Source organism: Plectropomus leopardus, chromosome 18 (genome assembly GCF_026936395.1).
Source record: "Plectropomus leopardus strain MGB_pleo_1.0 chromosome 18, ASM2693639v1, whole genome shotgun sequence".
Lineage (NCBI taxonomy): Eukaryota > Metazoa > Chordata > Actinopteri > Perciformes > Serranidae > Plectropomus > Plectropomus leopardus.
This window is the reverse complement of record NC_142193.1, coordinates 7,291,696-7,308,611: the sequence shown is the minus strand read 5'-3', so window position 1 is coordinate 7,308,611 and position 16,916 is coordinate 7,291,696. Positions and strand designations below refer to the sequence as shown.

The 16,916-nt window shown below is 40.3% G+C and overlaps 1 protein-coding gene across 1 annotated transcript in view; it reads left to right on the top strand.

Annotated features, from left to right (window-relative positions):
• LOC121956111 (RNA binding protein fox-1 homolog 3-like) overlaps positions 1-16,916 on the top strand; it is a 575,995-nt gene that overhangs the window by 106,653 nt on the left and 452,426 nt on the right. The gene's annotated exons all lie outside the window — the stretch shown is intronic.

Genomic DNA, 16,916 nt, shown 5'->3' with positions numbered 1-16,916 from the left:
TCCTATTTCCTTCTCCCATTTCGAGAGCGGGGAGTATAATATGATAGCGGCTCACATGCGGGGAAGTGCAGACAGTGGATCTGTACAGAGGACACAGATTGCATTTCCCCTGGAGAATGCTCTTGCTGTATTAAAGGCACTAGAGGGCTGCTCGGCACTTGTCATCAGCTCCGCTAGTAATGCTGGCGAGGGGAGAAAGTAGACGTGGTGTTTACGGCCACTCTCTCATTTAAAGAGCTCCCATTGGCCCCTAATGCCACAGCTGCATCACACCGGCCCGTTGCAATCCAGGTTATATTACATTTGTGAGGCCCAGGATATTGTGCGGTGCCTCACTCTGCTCTGACAATCTGATGAGCAAATGTTGAAAATGAAAAGATATATATGTTAAACATCCCACAGTATATTAGATTTGTTGTTGGACTATAAACTCCTGGAGAGTGAAGTAAGGTATTTGCATTTTTATGATGTGGTTTAACATGGATCACATGCACCACAGCGCCTGCTTCTGCTCCAAATTGAATTCATATTACTCCTCACTTTAGTTGTTTGTAGTTCTGTTTTCTGTCATTTTCTATTCCGTTGTTGTTCATTTATAACACTAATGATTTTCTTGCACGCTTAGCCGCTATAGGTGATATCTTTCAATGCTTTCCACGTTGCTGAATCTAAATGAGGGATTGATCTTGACTGTAAGAAATGTGAAGTGACACATCAATGGCTCTCGAGGCCCAACAAGCCTCTGGTTGCCGATGTGTCAGCAAAAGTGAATGAAAAGCTTGAGACTCCCGTCCTCCTCTGTCTGGCCTTGGCAAATTTACTGAACCCTTGTGGTTTAACACACACAGACACACACAGACACACAACGTTAAATCAAGGTAAACAAGACAATTATCTGCTTTCCTCCTCTGTAGTTCTTTCTCCCATGCAAGGATTTTTGGGCAAGGCTGATTAGTTAGAGATAAGAATAAGTGTCCTACATAACAAAGTGTAACTCCTCTGACCACGCTACTTCAACTATAACCACCATCAAAGCTGTGATATCCGTGGCACACGAAGATTACAAAAGCTACATCACAAAAAAGTAATTTAAACCCTCTAAATTAATGCAACTTTCATTTTGGATTTGCCTGTGGCTTTCAGAGAAAATTCCTGCAATTTAAATGCAGAAAGGCAGTCTGACTTGGTCTCTGACCGTAGATTTAAATGTATCTTCCTCATGTTATATGTTTCATTGTTGAGAAAAATATTCAAGGGGAAGTTAATAGCCTTTTATGCAAGGAAACATATTTAATAACATATATCTTTGACTGTGAAGCTTTTACCCTAGAGGTGCCGTAAATGTAATTCTGTGATCTTTGCAGTTATTATAACTGTTGCAGGGTAAGATAAGTTACTGTCACCCCGTATTTATGACTATCCGCTCGTGTATCTGCACTTATTGATTAGATGGTTGGTAACCAGTCCTGATCATCAATAGAGGTCCTTACAAGGCGAGGGCCAGATAGTCTTTCCACTCTCCCTGAAGGCTCAATTACACAGCATGCACAAGGAAATGTGGCGGGGAATCAGCATCTGACAAGGTCAAATTATATATGTCAGCTTCAAATCATTTTGTTGAGGTATTCGGCCACATCTGAATGTAAAAAAGACACATTGCCAAAATCAATAAATGTTGTATGCTCGAACTCTTTAAATATTCAGATACTTCGCTGATTAAATTATGTCTACTGGAGGAGATGTTTGAGCTCCTCGTGGGTGTTTTTCATTTATTTTCAGAAAATCTCCACCTGACTTTGGGGTATTAGCCGCCAGTAATTGCACATCTTGAATAAATGAGTGGCGGAATTTACTAATTTACCAACTTGTTACCATTTAAACGATGTTGATTACAATTGCAAACCCATCATATGTTCTCCAGGCTTGACACAATTGTGGTGCTTCTTGTGTTGCAGAGTAGAAAAGTTGATGCTGTAATTGGTGCTTTGCGGGGCTGTTTTCTTTTGCTGCCGTCTGTAGACAATGGAACACACAAGCCTTTTCAAAAACCCATGAATACCACAATTCAGTGATGAAGGACATGTGTTGCAAATATTGAAGATACTTTTTTTTTTTCACTTGGTGGAAAGCCAAAAAGCAGAATTGATTTGTTGAGTGAGCCTGGGAAGGATAGCCTCTCTTCAAAAACCTTTGTGAGAAAGATGGTAATTGCAGGGCAAAGTGCTGCTGACAAAATACAGGAGGATTACCATATGACACCGATTGCAAGGTTTTGGAAGGTATACATATCAACAAAAACATTAGTTTTATCTCCCAAAGTAGCATCTACGCCAGCAATACGTTTTATGGGTCAGTTCACAGCACATTTTCTCATTTACCTGGAGTGCTATCTATCCATGCAGATAGGTTTTATTTTATTTGTCTGGAATTTGAGATATCTGTCTGTAAGATTTCTGCCACAAGCCTAACACAATGCAGGGAAATCGACTTTTGTTTGTGGTGTTCAAAACATTGAAAACAAACATTTTAAGAACAACAGCAAGATGTCTTCAAAGATGTCTGTAAATAACAATGGTTTTCATAACCAGTTATGAATCATTTCTACCATAAATCAATTAATCATTAGTCTTTAATATGTAAAGCATATAGAAAATAAGTGCACATCAAAAGTTCCCAGAACCCATGCTATCTTTTTAAAATGTCCTACCAACAATCTAATTCTGTCACAGAAGACTAAGGAAACCAGAAAATATTTGGGAATCTGAAACCAGTGAATGTTTGCTTAAAGAAGGAAAAAAAAGCACTTCAGAACGACTTCAATTATTACTTGATTATAAAAATACTTACAGCTTGTTGCTCTTCTGTGAAATTAGCTAAAGGCGCAATTGCTGACCAGAACAATGCACCAGAACGACGCACGGCCAAGCTTTTTTTCTCCAAGTGAGGAAACAGAATATATGCAGGTCACATAATTTTGTGGTCACCGTTTTTTTCTTTTAAAATCGACTCATTACTAAAAGTGTAGGTCATTCAAGAGAGACAATGAAAACAAATGGAATGGTCAGAGTTGTCATATTAAAAATTTAAGGTGTTTTGACGGATTTATGTTGTCAATTCATGCATTGAGTAACATGCAAAAAAAACCATTCCACCTTAAAAGGTGCCAGCAACTGCTGTTAGTTGGTAAAGTGAATTAAATTATTTTTTCTTAGTGTATAGCTGCTTACTGTTACCTAAAGATAAGATGAGGAGGCAGCAAAATATCCTTTCATTTTATAGTTATAGTTGACTAATGTATGAAAAACTGTATATGTAATGAAGCCACAGTATGAGCAGCCTCAATACCAGCCACAGCTCTGTCCTGAGCAAGAGTGAAGGTTCTTTATTGACCAATCAACGGACTGCAGGGTTTACAGGCAAGCTGGAAATTCTATCTTTAAGAAGCTATAGTAGGTTTAGTTTTAAGTGATCACACTGACATCATCTGAATCTAGGAAGGAAATCAGCGGTACCAACCATGTCATGCTAGCTCATTTGGCAATGGAAAAATGACATGGTCATTTCACCAGGGTCCCTTGACCTCTGACATCAAAATATCCCTTACAGACATGCCCACTTTATGCTAGTCCCATGTAGTTTATTGCTTTCATTTAATTTCTTAATCAAGTCAGTCTGGTAAGAATTGCTTTGCCTTGTCAAAGTTGACTTCAAAACTGTTGAAATGCAAAATACTGGAAATAATAATAATAATAATAATAATAATAATAATAATAGAATAATAATAATTGAAAATGTGAGAAAACAATACTATTAATTACAATTAACTATTGAAATTCTGTGATTAATTTTTAAAAATGATCGTTTGATAGCCCTAGTTTTAATGTGTACTGAACTGAACTGGACTGGACTAGCTTTGTGTTAACGAAGCTCATGTCAGCAAAGCTTGTTGGGAAAGGGGCCAAATAACGCTCCATGTTTCAACAAAATTTTGACAAGGGCCTGACAAAGTGTGTTCACAGGGGTCCCTTGAACTGTCACCTCAAAATGATATCTGCTTTGATATTAGTCGATACACATCAGATAATTAGTAATATTAACTTTTTCAACAAGTCTATGCAACAGTATGAATTAATTCCTGACATTCAGTCATGGCTTTTGGATTTTGGTGTGCCACCTTAATATTTTCATTGGCCCCATATGGTCAACCCGATGAAAAATTTCTGGGGGCAACACTGCAGTTAGCTGATGATTTGATTTGGCTGTGATGGAAGCTGTCTGTTGATTAAACAGACTTATTGAGACATTTCTTTGTGGAAAGACACATTGCTGTTGAGTCAAATGTCCTTTTTCAATGCTATGAGCACCACGTGAAATTCCATAGTTACAATGGAGGCAGCAAGACAAATATCGTGAAGTCTGGGCAAATAAGCCAAAACTATTTGCATGGATATCAGGAGGAGTTATTAGAAAAATATGCTTGTGTGAATTACCTTGTTAAAGTTATCCTGGACAAAAATTGTGTTGTGAACAGAATGTTTATTTAGTCCATTTTATTAGAAACTTTATAGCAGCCCTGGGTGGGCTTTTGCCACTCAGTCGCTATTTAATCAGTCTGTACCCTGAGCGTTAACCTTCATTACCTCTCTGTGTCATTCTCTGCAGGGTCATGCAAAGTATCATCAAATATTTATGATATTAATAACTGCCTTTAGGAAGGAAAAAAAGAACATAAATAAATCTGCTCTGCAAAGCACACGATTAAGGAGTCCATTCGATGTAATAAATGGGTGAGGGGGAAATAAAAAGACAGTCCTGGAGCAAAAAAGGGCGACACATTGCAAAACCAGCGACTAAAGACGGAGATGCCACAAAAGTCGGAGCAGCAGACGGCTTTTGTGGTACAGTTGGATATTTCATCTGTATATTTGTGCATTATCTGGTGTGCAATTGTTCTTCTGAGAGCTTATACGAGCCTGAGAGAAATCGTTGTTGTGGATGGCTTGAGCATCCGCGGTCCCCGGGGGGCCTCCTACATCGACAGACTCCAAATAGACAAACACGCAGACACCCACACACACACGCACACATATGTACACAGAGCTGTTTAGCATGGAAGCCGATTGAGGCAGGGCCCAACATTAATTATCTGTTTTTCAGCCGAGGTCTGGTGACAGTGATTAGAGTGAGGGGTTTTTTGGAGAGTGGTGCACACACACGGTCTAATGAGGAAAACTGGCCTCTCTATAGAGCTCTCCAGGCACACTTGATCTGCTCTGTGGCTCTGCAAGTGTATGTGTGTGTGCGCACAAGTGTGTGGGTGTGACTGTTGCTCCTCCAGGCTCGCTGCTGGGAGAGACACACTCTGAATGTGAGGTTTAGAAGCTGATGTAAGAGTTGAGACACTCCCAAAGCAAAAAGGTCTTTTACATAATTGCTGTTTAATTGTGACTTATTGTGATGATTAATGTTTGGTTTACTGGTCGAGGCCGTTCTGGCTTTGGTGCTCGCTAGAGCTTGAGCTCCTTAAAAAAATAACGTGATGTTTTTGCGAGCACACCACATGACAGCATGGACCAGTCTGTATCCCATGGAGTCTGTTTGGAAAAAGAAGCAAGCTGCTTTCCTTGCGAGAGAATTATAAATGGCTGTGTCCAAACTTTGGCAGCACGGAGCCAAAAATACTCTGCACAGTAGTGTGGAACAGCAGTGAATCTTGTGTTCATCTCAAAACAAAGGAATGATTTTCTACAGGCTGAGAGAGAGATGACTTGAATGAGGTTAGAGCTTTAAAATTCAGAGTCAAATGCTCGCAAGGTTCGCGTTACTTTGACCTAAATAAGCTGTGATACGCTGCAGGGTTTCCTATGTAAAACATTGTTTTATCTGAACACGACAGAGTTCAAACTGAACCAAATGCACAGACATTCTCAGCAGCAGGAGCAGCAGATTGCGTGGCTTGAAATAGTAGTTTTCTTTCACCAGAAGCACTGGTCCAGCACATCAGCTCTCCAGTATCGTTGACTAAATCACATTTGTGAAAATGCCAATGTTGGTGTGCACCTGACTGATAGATTTCTGCCCGCACCAGGTTGGCTTTAGGCAAGGGCCTACACGTCATTTTCCACACCATTTTGTCCCAAAGTCGATTACTTTGCCTCTGCAGCTATGGCCGCCTCTGAATTGAACCACACATTTAGCTCGGGAGCTGCCAATAAAAGTCAGAGAGCCCGGCTTCCATCAGCGTAATGATATTTCGGCCTCAGTATTAGTTCAGCACTGTTCTCCACAGCAGTTTCTGCTCAATTAAAGATGGTCCATATTTAAATAAGTAGAAAATCAGAACGCCGGGCCGGCTCGTGTGCATTCAGATATGCTGTCGAACGGTTAAATGATGAAGTTTGAAATGGACTTTTAAGGCAGCCAAACGCTCCACACCTTTCGAGTTTGAATAAGGGGAACTGTTCATTTGTGGCTGTGAAATTTTCCTTTAACGTTATTGATGTAGATTAACTTTTAAAAAGGTAAGTAAGTGAAATGTGAAATAATTCATCAAGAGTCAGCCATGTAAGAAATGTGATTTTCGCTGGCAGAAAAAAACTCGTAGACCATTACCCCAAACAGAGGAAGTAGATTAAGGGTGGGGCTCGCTCGCTCTCTTTCTTTCTCTCTCTCTGTTTCTCTCTCTGTCCCTCTCTCTCTCCAGGCCTTAAAGTATGAATAGCACATTTCCAACTAAATTGCCAAGCAGAGCGGAGGAAATAAATTTCAGCTAGTGTCAGCCCTGCGCACTCATGGTTTGGAACTTCCGTTGTCTTCCCTTCCCCGGCCACTTCGGCTTTATTTAGCGGGAGCTGTCATTTCCCATAAATCCCTAGGAGGAGGCGTCCGTCAGAGCTGCCAGCTCCCCTGTGTGGAGCACCTGTAACAGGGGAGCGAAGTGACAGTTGTGCTGGGATGGTCCCATCAAACGCACAGACACACACAGAGGATTGCTTGCTCTGAGACCTTTGTAAATTTCTAAACAGAGTAGCTGCTTCCACAGTCATTGAAAACTCAATACATCATAAGAAATGTAATAGATTTCTGGGCCAAGAGTTAATTTGAATATCTTTAGAAGCCTTACCTATTTTCGTGAAGTATAAGTAAGCACCATTCAAATAACACCGTTCTGGTAAATAAACAATAAACATTGCACTGAGTTTCTTTCTTTTGTGCCTCAATCACAGTGTTTTGTATTTATGTCTCGGCCTGTCAGCTTTGACACTTTAATAAATGACCATAGTAAAAAAAATGTACAGTGCACACAAGGTCACAGTATCTGTCAATTGTCATTTGCCACAGACTAATTGTTTTATTATTATATTTATAAATGTCGCTTATAAATGCTCGAGAGGTGGAAAAGAGGAGAAGTCTTTTCTTTTCCTTTTTTTTTTATCAGATTCAGCTGTCAGCACACATGCTCCATCATCTGCGCTCCAGGAAATTAGAAAGGAGAAACGTTTGACAGCACAATTTCACAAAACACCGCCACGCCATCATTTCATTTTCTCTGAACCTTTTTTTCCTCTTTCATTTATTTATTTCATTGTCTTTTGAAAAACAAACAGAGCGATAACAGCGGCTCCTTTTCAGGTAATTTATCCTTGTTGCCGTGTTACGCTTTACTCTCCCCTTGCAAAAGGTTTAACCTCAGCTGATTAGCCAGCGCACAGGTGGGATGTCACCTAATCAAAAGAAGAGGGTCATATTATGCAGGAGATGACTAACATGAATAAAGGGCGGTTTGGATTAACAGCTGGTGCTGTTTTGATGAGTAATCTCTTAGCAGAGGTGCTGGTTGGTTGGTCTGGCTCTGTCCTTGGCTGTGCTGGCCTGAGTTGCTCTACTGAGTCTTGACCAAGACAGCAAGAAGTCATCAGTCGCTGCGCAGCTACGGCGGTTATACATCACCAATATCAGTAGCTGACGGCTGCTTATCTCTCAGGTATCGATTGGAGGACTGTGCAGGGGGACCAAAGCGGTGCGGCCAATCAATGGGGGCATTTCATTCTCCTTGAACGTCTGCTTTTTGATCCTCAACACTGATTGGTCGGGCTCACTCCGATACTGTGGGGATTTTTTATTTTCTGTTCTGTGTTATGAAAAGGAGTGGGTGGAGAGTGATGAACACTTTGGTGTTGGCAGCCTGCTGAGCTTCTCACGGATGTGCATGGCATATGTGCGAGAATCCTGTTGTGTTCCCCCTTCACTGCCAAGAACCCACAGATCTCGCTTAGAGGTTTGATTCAAATTTGCACTCTAATTTCGGTACACATAATTCCATCACAGAGATATGGAGACCAAAAAGCCCCTCCACTCACAAAGTTTCCCTGGATTACCTCCAGTGTCTCTGCAGCTGAAATACATGTGTAATCTGTGCAGGAACTGTGAGACGTCTTTGTATTCCACATGGTGGTTTGAGGATTTCATAGAATTATTGAGCTTTGCTCTGTACAGCTGACACTTGAAGTCGTTAGAGTTCATTGTACGCATAATTTGTCTATTTTCAGCAAATTGACATTTGCAAGTTGTTTATTACATGGTTAAAAAGCAGATAGTGTGTTACAGGACACAACCTGAAGGTCAGAAGCACCCAAGGGGTCACAAAATAAATGTGAGGCATTGAAAGATGATTAGCAAGATGGCAGAGAAGCAGGATTTTTTTTATAGCCCTATTCACACCGGACTAGTGTTACCAGGGGACCTCATGTGATTAGAAACTACCCTCACATGTCTGTTGTCTGTGCATGTGCATAAGATAAACAAAGTCTGGATTTTACAGGAATTTATCCTCTAAATATGATGTCAAGGCTTCTTAAACGTCAAGAGCAATGGCTGCTAATAAGAGAAACAGGCAAGGGATGTGCGAAGAGATACTCAGTGGAAATGCTGAATGGGGTAGGTTTCCATGCTGTGTAGTGGATTGAACCTACTAAATTAGCACCCAAAATGCTAAATGAATTTTAGGGTAAATTTTGGCAAGTGCGGCTAAGGCTAGATAGCTTGCTAGTGATATTTTTTTTTACGTGTGGGTCTTCTGTTACCTGTGAACAGTATTTTCCCAAGGATCTGTCTCAAAGATGGAGAATCAATCCTAGAGATAAGCAGCATTTCATCTGCCACATATCCAGCCACAAGCTTCAATTGTTCTTCCTCACTTGTAGCCTGAAGCTGTCCGCAATTAAAATCCAGTTTTGGTTGTCTAGCCAGTAATACAGCCGTCCTCTGCAACCAAGGAGGGCTCTCCTTTAGTGGGATGTGCCTCCACGACCTACACTTTGTTATGCTGTTGGTCATATTAGTTGTCTCCGGAGGTTTGAGGTGGTATTTTTGGCAGTTGAGCAAGTCTTAAAACCACTACCTGGATGCTCCTGTTAACTCTTCTCTTGATAAAATCAAACAAATGGAAATGTTTCCAACCACCAACTGAAAGCATTTCCATCTTTCAAGCTAGCTTGCTGCTTGGTGAAGTGCATACATGCGCGACGATTATGAAAATGAATTTGGGGATATGATTGATTGTTTGATTTCAAATCGGTAGAAGATGACAACAGAAGTTAAGTTGCAACAAGTATTTTTTAACTAAAGTAACTTGTAAGTAACTGTAAAATTATCAGTGAAACTGAATTAGTATTTTTTTTTAAACTTACTTGTTATTTGTAAAAGCAATATTACTACTGTATCTGACAGTGACTGGGAAAAAACACAGTACCTCACAAAAAAAAAGTTAAGACCCCACATCACAAGATGCTGATTTGTATGGGACTAACATATTATCTCATGATGAGGGATGTCCCGACTTGATCTTGAAAATCAATATTGTGATAGATCAAGGCATTTTTTAAATGATCGGGATCAGCTACATTGAGCTCATTGCCTGATCTGATCTTTTGTTTTACGTCAGCTGTCACACAGGTGCTTTTACTGGCAAAGCTCTCAAGTGATGCGAAATGCAGCCTTCATGAACTCTTTGTCTCTCATCCACTCTGCAGCTAGCTGGCATTAAAAATACATAATAAATGACAGCAAAGAGCAGTGTTTAATTATGTTCTTAATTGGTGTTATGAGCATGTGATATCAGCAGATACTCAATGTATCTGATTGGGGGGAAAAAAAAACTTCAGGACATCCCTACTCATGACCTCTGAAATATGGTAGATAATTTGTGTTGAAATTTTTAATTGACAATTTAATATGGCAGATTCTGATGGAATTAAGATCACAGATGACCTCCCCAGTTACAGTTGTATTTGCTATTTGTCCCTAGGTAATACTATTCTTGTGAGAGTAGGGCTTATGTAACACAGAATTATGTTTATTATTTCTGACTATGCTCATATGTTTTCTCCTAATATACAGCAAAATGTTTTGAATTTTTCTGGACTTAAAAACTTTAAAATGAGACAATCTGAAAAATGCTCACAGACATGTAGAGTATAAAGGGACACAAGCTGATAAAGTCTGGATCCAGGGCTCGAGGACTGGAATTCTATAAGCAATATAACTTTTCTTCCCTTACTCAAATCTGTGACATTTTCTTTAAACCTCTTTTGTCCCCTTGAGGCAGTGGTAGCCGGTAATGGAGAGAAAATAATTAAGCCAAACAGAGCTGGTGTCCGACAGAAACAGCATGGGAAGAAATAGTTGGTTTGACGCAGACCTTTTCTACTTTGTTGCCTCCCTTATGAAACCACTTTTGCTAATCAGTTGCACTTCCCGAACAGAATACCTGAAGCTAAGCGCTGAATGAGCACATGCAGCAGGTGAAACATTGGTGCATGTTTTAATACATTTTAAAGAGAGACATGTATAGTGATTCTGTATTGTGGGATTTAGAGATAACGGTATGAAAGGTTTGTGGAGTTTTTGTCTTGGTTTGGCCAGACTCCTATTGTTTTTTCTGGTTCCCCTGAGCAGTGTTTAATAATCATCATCATCTTCACAATGAATATGATTTACGGTCTTAAAATCTGTTAATTAATACTCTGACATTTACAGGACAATAAATCTCAGATGGAGGACACTGTCTTATTCGTCCTTCTCTCTGTTTGTACAAATAACCCAGCAGCCAAGGTTCTTTAAGTTAGAGAAGTTAGTTCTTTCTCTGAGCATTAAGTACCCTTCAAATTCTCATTTTAAGCAGAATTTTGTGTGTCATAATTGCCATCCTCAAACATAAACGCTCAGCTATCAGGGCAAATCTTAAGGTATGCAATTTCATCTCCTCGTGATTAGTAAATGAAAGTCTTCAAAGTGAGTTTTGAAGCCACGACTGCCTGAACCAGCTGCAGAAACCAATGAGTCACTGCGTAATAATGAAGAAATCCATCAGCTCCCCGCATTTTAAAATCTATAGAAAAATCTTAATTTTACAAATGATGCTTGTTCTCTGTAAGATACTGCCATTTCTGCAATTTGATATGCTGTCTTCCAGTTTTTGTATTCACAAAGAACTCTGCGTCGAAGTGTATAGATGGCTCATATTGAATTCATAAGCCAGTCATGCAGGAAAACGGAGCACCTTTCTGTGATTTACTTTCAGATGGAAAATGAACAAAGACGGTTATGCCACTCTATTTGTGGTTCTGCTGGATCTAGAGAGATCACTGTTTGCATAATATCTTCCTTATAGGTCTCCTTAACCTTTGCGGAAGGCTTATTGACTCTCACTAACCTTGCAGGGAGCTGCTGGAGGACAGGAGATGATGAGCGTGCTCAGTGTATGGAAAAAGGCCCATGTGGAGGTTTTTCCGCCCCCACCCTGCGCTTGCTGAGTGACACCTCTACCAACGCTTTGCGTGACCTTTGCCTTCTGATCTCTGTTACCATGGTGAAGCCCACAATGCTGTGGATTCCGGCACAATAGACATATGATACAATAGCACAGTATGCGTTTGATGTACTTCCAGTAGGTACTGCATCAATATAATGCTGTTAAAGATAGAGGTTAAAAGGTGAGATCACAAATGCGAGATGATCTCTGCAAATTGTCAATTTCGTGGAAGCTGTAGGTCCGTTGGGCAGATTTTCACGGTCACTCATGATATGCAAGAACACTCTGTGGCTGTGGATGCCTCCACAACTTTTAGTTATACCCTCATCTGACCACTAGGGACACATTTGCCCTGAATTAGTCAGCTATACTACTCCACTCCTAGATTTCTGTAAATGTAAAGAAGTACTAGGAGCATAACATATATATATATATATATATATATGTGTGTGTGTAATACATCACTGTCAGTTTAAGAGCTTTGTCATGTGCTTGGTGTAGTGACCACGGAACAAGACCTGCCTAGGTTGATAGAAAATTGTATCCTTACAAATCAGTAAGAAAGACAGAAAATGTAATTTACAGCAAAAAATATACAGAATTATGGAAGCCCTGAGAGGCAAGTGTGAAAAAATAACTGATCTGTTTTCTAAATCTGATCTAAATGTTTTCTCTCTGGTGTTTATGACTTAAGATCAGGAGAAAAAAAAAACATTAGTAAGAGCCAGGATCTCTTACTAATGTTTTTCACTTTTACTTTCACACATGCACTGCAAACTTGAAATTATCTCGACATTACCCATTAACCTAAAGCTCAAATCTGCTGGTTAAGGACTTTCCCCCTCATTTCCTTCTTTTGAAATGTCATTTCTTCTCAAAAAACATATTTTAACCGCCAAATGTACGTTGTAAAATTGTACCAATTTGCAAATAATAGCTGAGTCCACACATTTATTGTACCTGAACAATTCCTATTGTTGCTCCTGCATGTCCTCAATAGTGTTCAGTAAAAAGCACATGACCTTTGTTACGCTTCAGAGACTAAGGTTGCACAGGTAACCATTCCATTTCACTTCATATTCTCAGAGGCCCTGTCTGACACGTTTCCTCTGTGATTGATGGTGATGTTTAAAGTACAATTATAATCCTCCAAAGATCTGGACATGATCAGCCGTTATTGGAGAAAAGGCTTGTTTTCAGTGAGTTTTGGTAAAAAATTTGCAAAAGATACAGTAAATATGCCACAAAACATCAATTTAATACATCTAAGCAGGTTTTAAGAATGTGAGGTACGTATTATCTCTTGGTGTTACCGCAAAACAGTGACCGATTATAGTTATGCCATTTAGTAAACTCATTTCATTGAAGTCAGTCAAAAGTAGATTTAACACAATTGAATTCAATGGAGACTTTGCACAGACTGAAACAAAAACAACACTCAAGATATATTGACTAGATCTTGTGAATAAATTTCAACATTCAACAATTCACATCTTAGAAATGCTGAAAAGAAAAATTAACTTCATCTTTTCTATGAATGTGAAGTACGTCAAAGGGCTCATTTTATTCAGGTCTTTGGACATAATGCATTCTCAATGTTAGTACAAAGATACCACAAAGTAATTCAAATGTATTTTTAGCACAAGGAAAAAAAACTAACTGCATTAAACCAGGAGCTGAGAGTAATTTTCTGTTCAGGTCCACTTAAGTTGAGGTAGACTATCTGTCTGCCAGCAGATAGGCCGATAACACATCAAACAGAGCCCATTGTGTTACTGTTGCAGGTGAACTTCTCTCTCACGTTGAATCCAGAGAATGGGGTCTTGATGGCAGCTGTGTTGGAGGAGACTTGGGAGGGGTCAAAACAAGACAGAGCTGTCGAAACACTGAGAGCCATCCTTCATGTCTGACTGTAGTGGTTAAAGGGCAGCCAGGCTCTTAAAGAAACCATTAGCATTTAGATTTGAGACGCTTGCCCCCCCCCCCAACACACACACACACACACACACACACACACACAACACACACACACACACACACACACACAGCAGCAGCAGCAGGGAGTGGTTGCATCACACCTCTGACTTTTTTTTGCCTTGAGTGGGCCCAAGTGGCAGCTCTGTTGCCCTGATCAATCTCTCAATATGCCTAAATTGCTTTGGATGACCTCCTTGTGAAGAGACAGGATTGGCCATACTGATGCTCCTCCAATCAATAGCAGATGCTATCATGGCTCATCAACAATGAAGTGTTTTTAATGGAGGTCAGGGCATGGAAGATCTAATTCATTTTAATTTGTAAATTGTGGCATGACAAAATTCTAATCAGGGCGCTTTGCTATCAGATATGCAGACTTCTGAGTCTGCCGCTCTGTGTCTTGCTCTCGTTCTTTCATCTCATTTGCATTCATGTCTGTCTGTGATTCCACACAGGACTGGGAAGCATGAATGTATACATGACATATATTAAATATCAGTGAGCAGCGAGTATCACTCAGTTTTTAATGTTGAGCATTTCTTTTTTCTTTTTTTTTTAAGGTGTATCATCTTTAGCCAAGACAACTTTTACTCAGAAACACACCCTTGCACATGTTCCACCTCATTAAGTAAAGATTGAAAAGATTACAAATATGACATGTGCAATTTATTATCTTAATTAATTCACTGTCTTCTGTCAGAGACAGGCAGGGCGGCTCTGTCATCCAGAAACCATTTTTCGGCGAGGACGTTCATAGGAAGCAGGCGCTGTGTTGTTTGCTCAGATTAGTGTAAGAGGTGAGCCTTTTCCATCTCCCCTTCCATTTCAGCTAAATTTGCCTCAGCCACAGTAATATGCACCACGGGATCTTTTCCCCCCGTGAGCGGAAATGCAATTGGAATGGGATGCGGCCGTCCGTTGTGATTGTGTGCAGATGAACCTGTCTGCCCTGGCACCCGGTGCATGAGTGAGGCCATGCAATGCCCGTTGTCTATGAAGGCTTTCAGTGCAAGCAGAGAAGAGGGCAGGTCTGGGGGGTCAGTGTCTCCACACAAGGTAGCACGCTTGCTGAGCTGTGACAAATGCAATCGGTAGAGAAGATCGCCACACCATTTCAAATGAATTAGGCTTCCTTTCAACTTGGAGGGAAATTGGCAAAAGCCTCCTGTCATTGTTGGCATAAACAAGGAATAGGTCGCTGTCATTACAGAAATATTCTAGTCAAGGATACTGCCAATAGAAAAAAAAGCTGTTTTGTGTGCTATCAAAGGCCTTGACAAATTCCAAATGTGAGCTATGCACATTCAGTTAGGAAACATTTTGTTCAAAGGCTGTTACACCTCCTCCTTTGGTTGTAGCACAGAAATCTATGAGTGAATTATGGAAAATAGTTATTGATGAGAGGCAAGGGTATAGTGCTGTTCAGAAAAAAAGGGAGCTTCAGAAGCAAGCAGCATCAACCCCCCGTCTTCACTCTCGAGTGTCCCCATTGATTTATCAGGACTCTATTTTTAGTTGCACATGGAACAGTAATGGATTCATGGGAATTAACAATGATTCATGCGATGCTAATATCAGAGATTTCAGAGGCTCGATTAATGTTGGAGGAATTCAGCGCCTCAACTCCCCAATTATTCATAATATTTCTCTCACTGCATAAACACAGACGCTACCTTATCGGGAAGGCTTGTTAAAGGAGCAGGTGTGTTTGTGCTGTTAGAACATCTAATGGGCTGCAATTAATAGCATGAACTTTTTCCCTTCATGGTCCAGCTGATAATGTTTTTGGATTCCTGTTATCAAAACAACAACTCAGCCCTGATGGTATCTAGCCATCCAGATCATTTGAGGTTTTTTAGCTGATGTTGTCATGCACTGAGATTTCTGCCACTAAATGGAAGTGAGTGGAATTGTGTGTGTATTCTAAACCCAGCTTTTGCTAATAGTTCAAATAGGTTATTTATAAATGATCTAATTTGTCTCTAGCATGCTTTGTGCAGCAGCTTATGGACACAATGGTACACCTTTTTAGAGTTAACTTTATTTGGGTTAATCCAGCCCATTTTTACTCCCAACTCGTCAAATACCGGTGCTTTGTCAGCGGTGTCAGCGTCAGAAACTGACGCAAAATCGCATCTTTCACAGCAGTATCATACACAGCAGGTGTCAACAGTTTTAGAGGTAGTGGGCAACAACGCAATTCATCAGGTACTGTCGCTTTGTCAGTGTACATCAATGTCAGACACAGATTTACTGAGGCAGTGGTGTGATATGCATTGGGTGGTGGCAGTTTTAGAAGCAATGAGCAACAACTGAACTCATCACGTACCATCTCTTTGTCAGTGGATTTTGGCGTCAGACACAGACGCACCAAGTCACCTTTAACAGCAGTATCATGCTCAGCATGCGTCAGCAGATTTAAAGGCAATGGGCAACGACCCAATTTATCAAATACAGTTGCTTTGCTTTGCTCAGTGGACATCGATGTGAGGTACAGGTGCACTGAGTCACCTTTTGCAGTGGTATGATATACACTGCATGGTGGCAGTTTTTTGAGGCAGCAGGCAGCAATTCAACTTGTCAAATACCACCGCTTTGTCAGTGGGCGTTGGTGTCGGACAGTGTGGTGGTATGATACACACAGGTCGGCTTGTAATGCAGCCGGCAACTAAGGTGATATAGGCAGGAAGAAATCCCTTGGGAGGGTGGGGGTGGACGTCTTAAACAAACTCTGGACTTTCACCTGCTATTCACTTCCCGTGTGAATTTGCAGCCAAACCATGATCATAAAACCACTTGGTTTTATGGCCTAAACATTACCATGTTCTTTTGATGCACAAGGGAAAAAGAGTGTTTTATCTACATTGTAAGTTTATTTTGAATAAGACTGTAAGCGTGTAACTAGTAGAAACTGTACATTTTGTGTGAAATGTGCATATTATCCCTGAGTGTCCAAACCAGTCACAGGAGGGTACCTAGTGCATCATTTTTAGACGTGTAGGTTCACTGACAAAGCGATGGCATTGACAAGTTAGCGAGAATATGTTTATTAGTCTGGTCCTAGACTTTTTCATAATTTCCTCTAGCCTAAATTTGTCAGCAAACCAAATAGGTCTTGTGTTTAAGG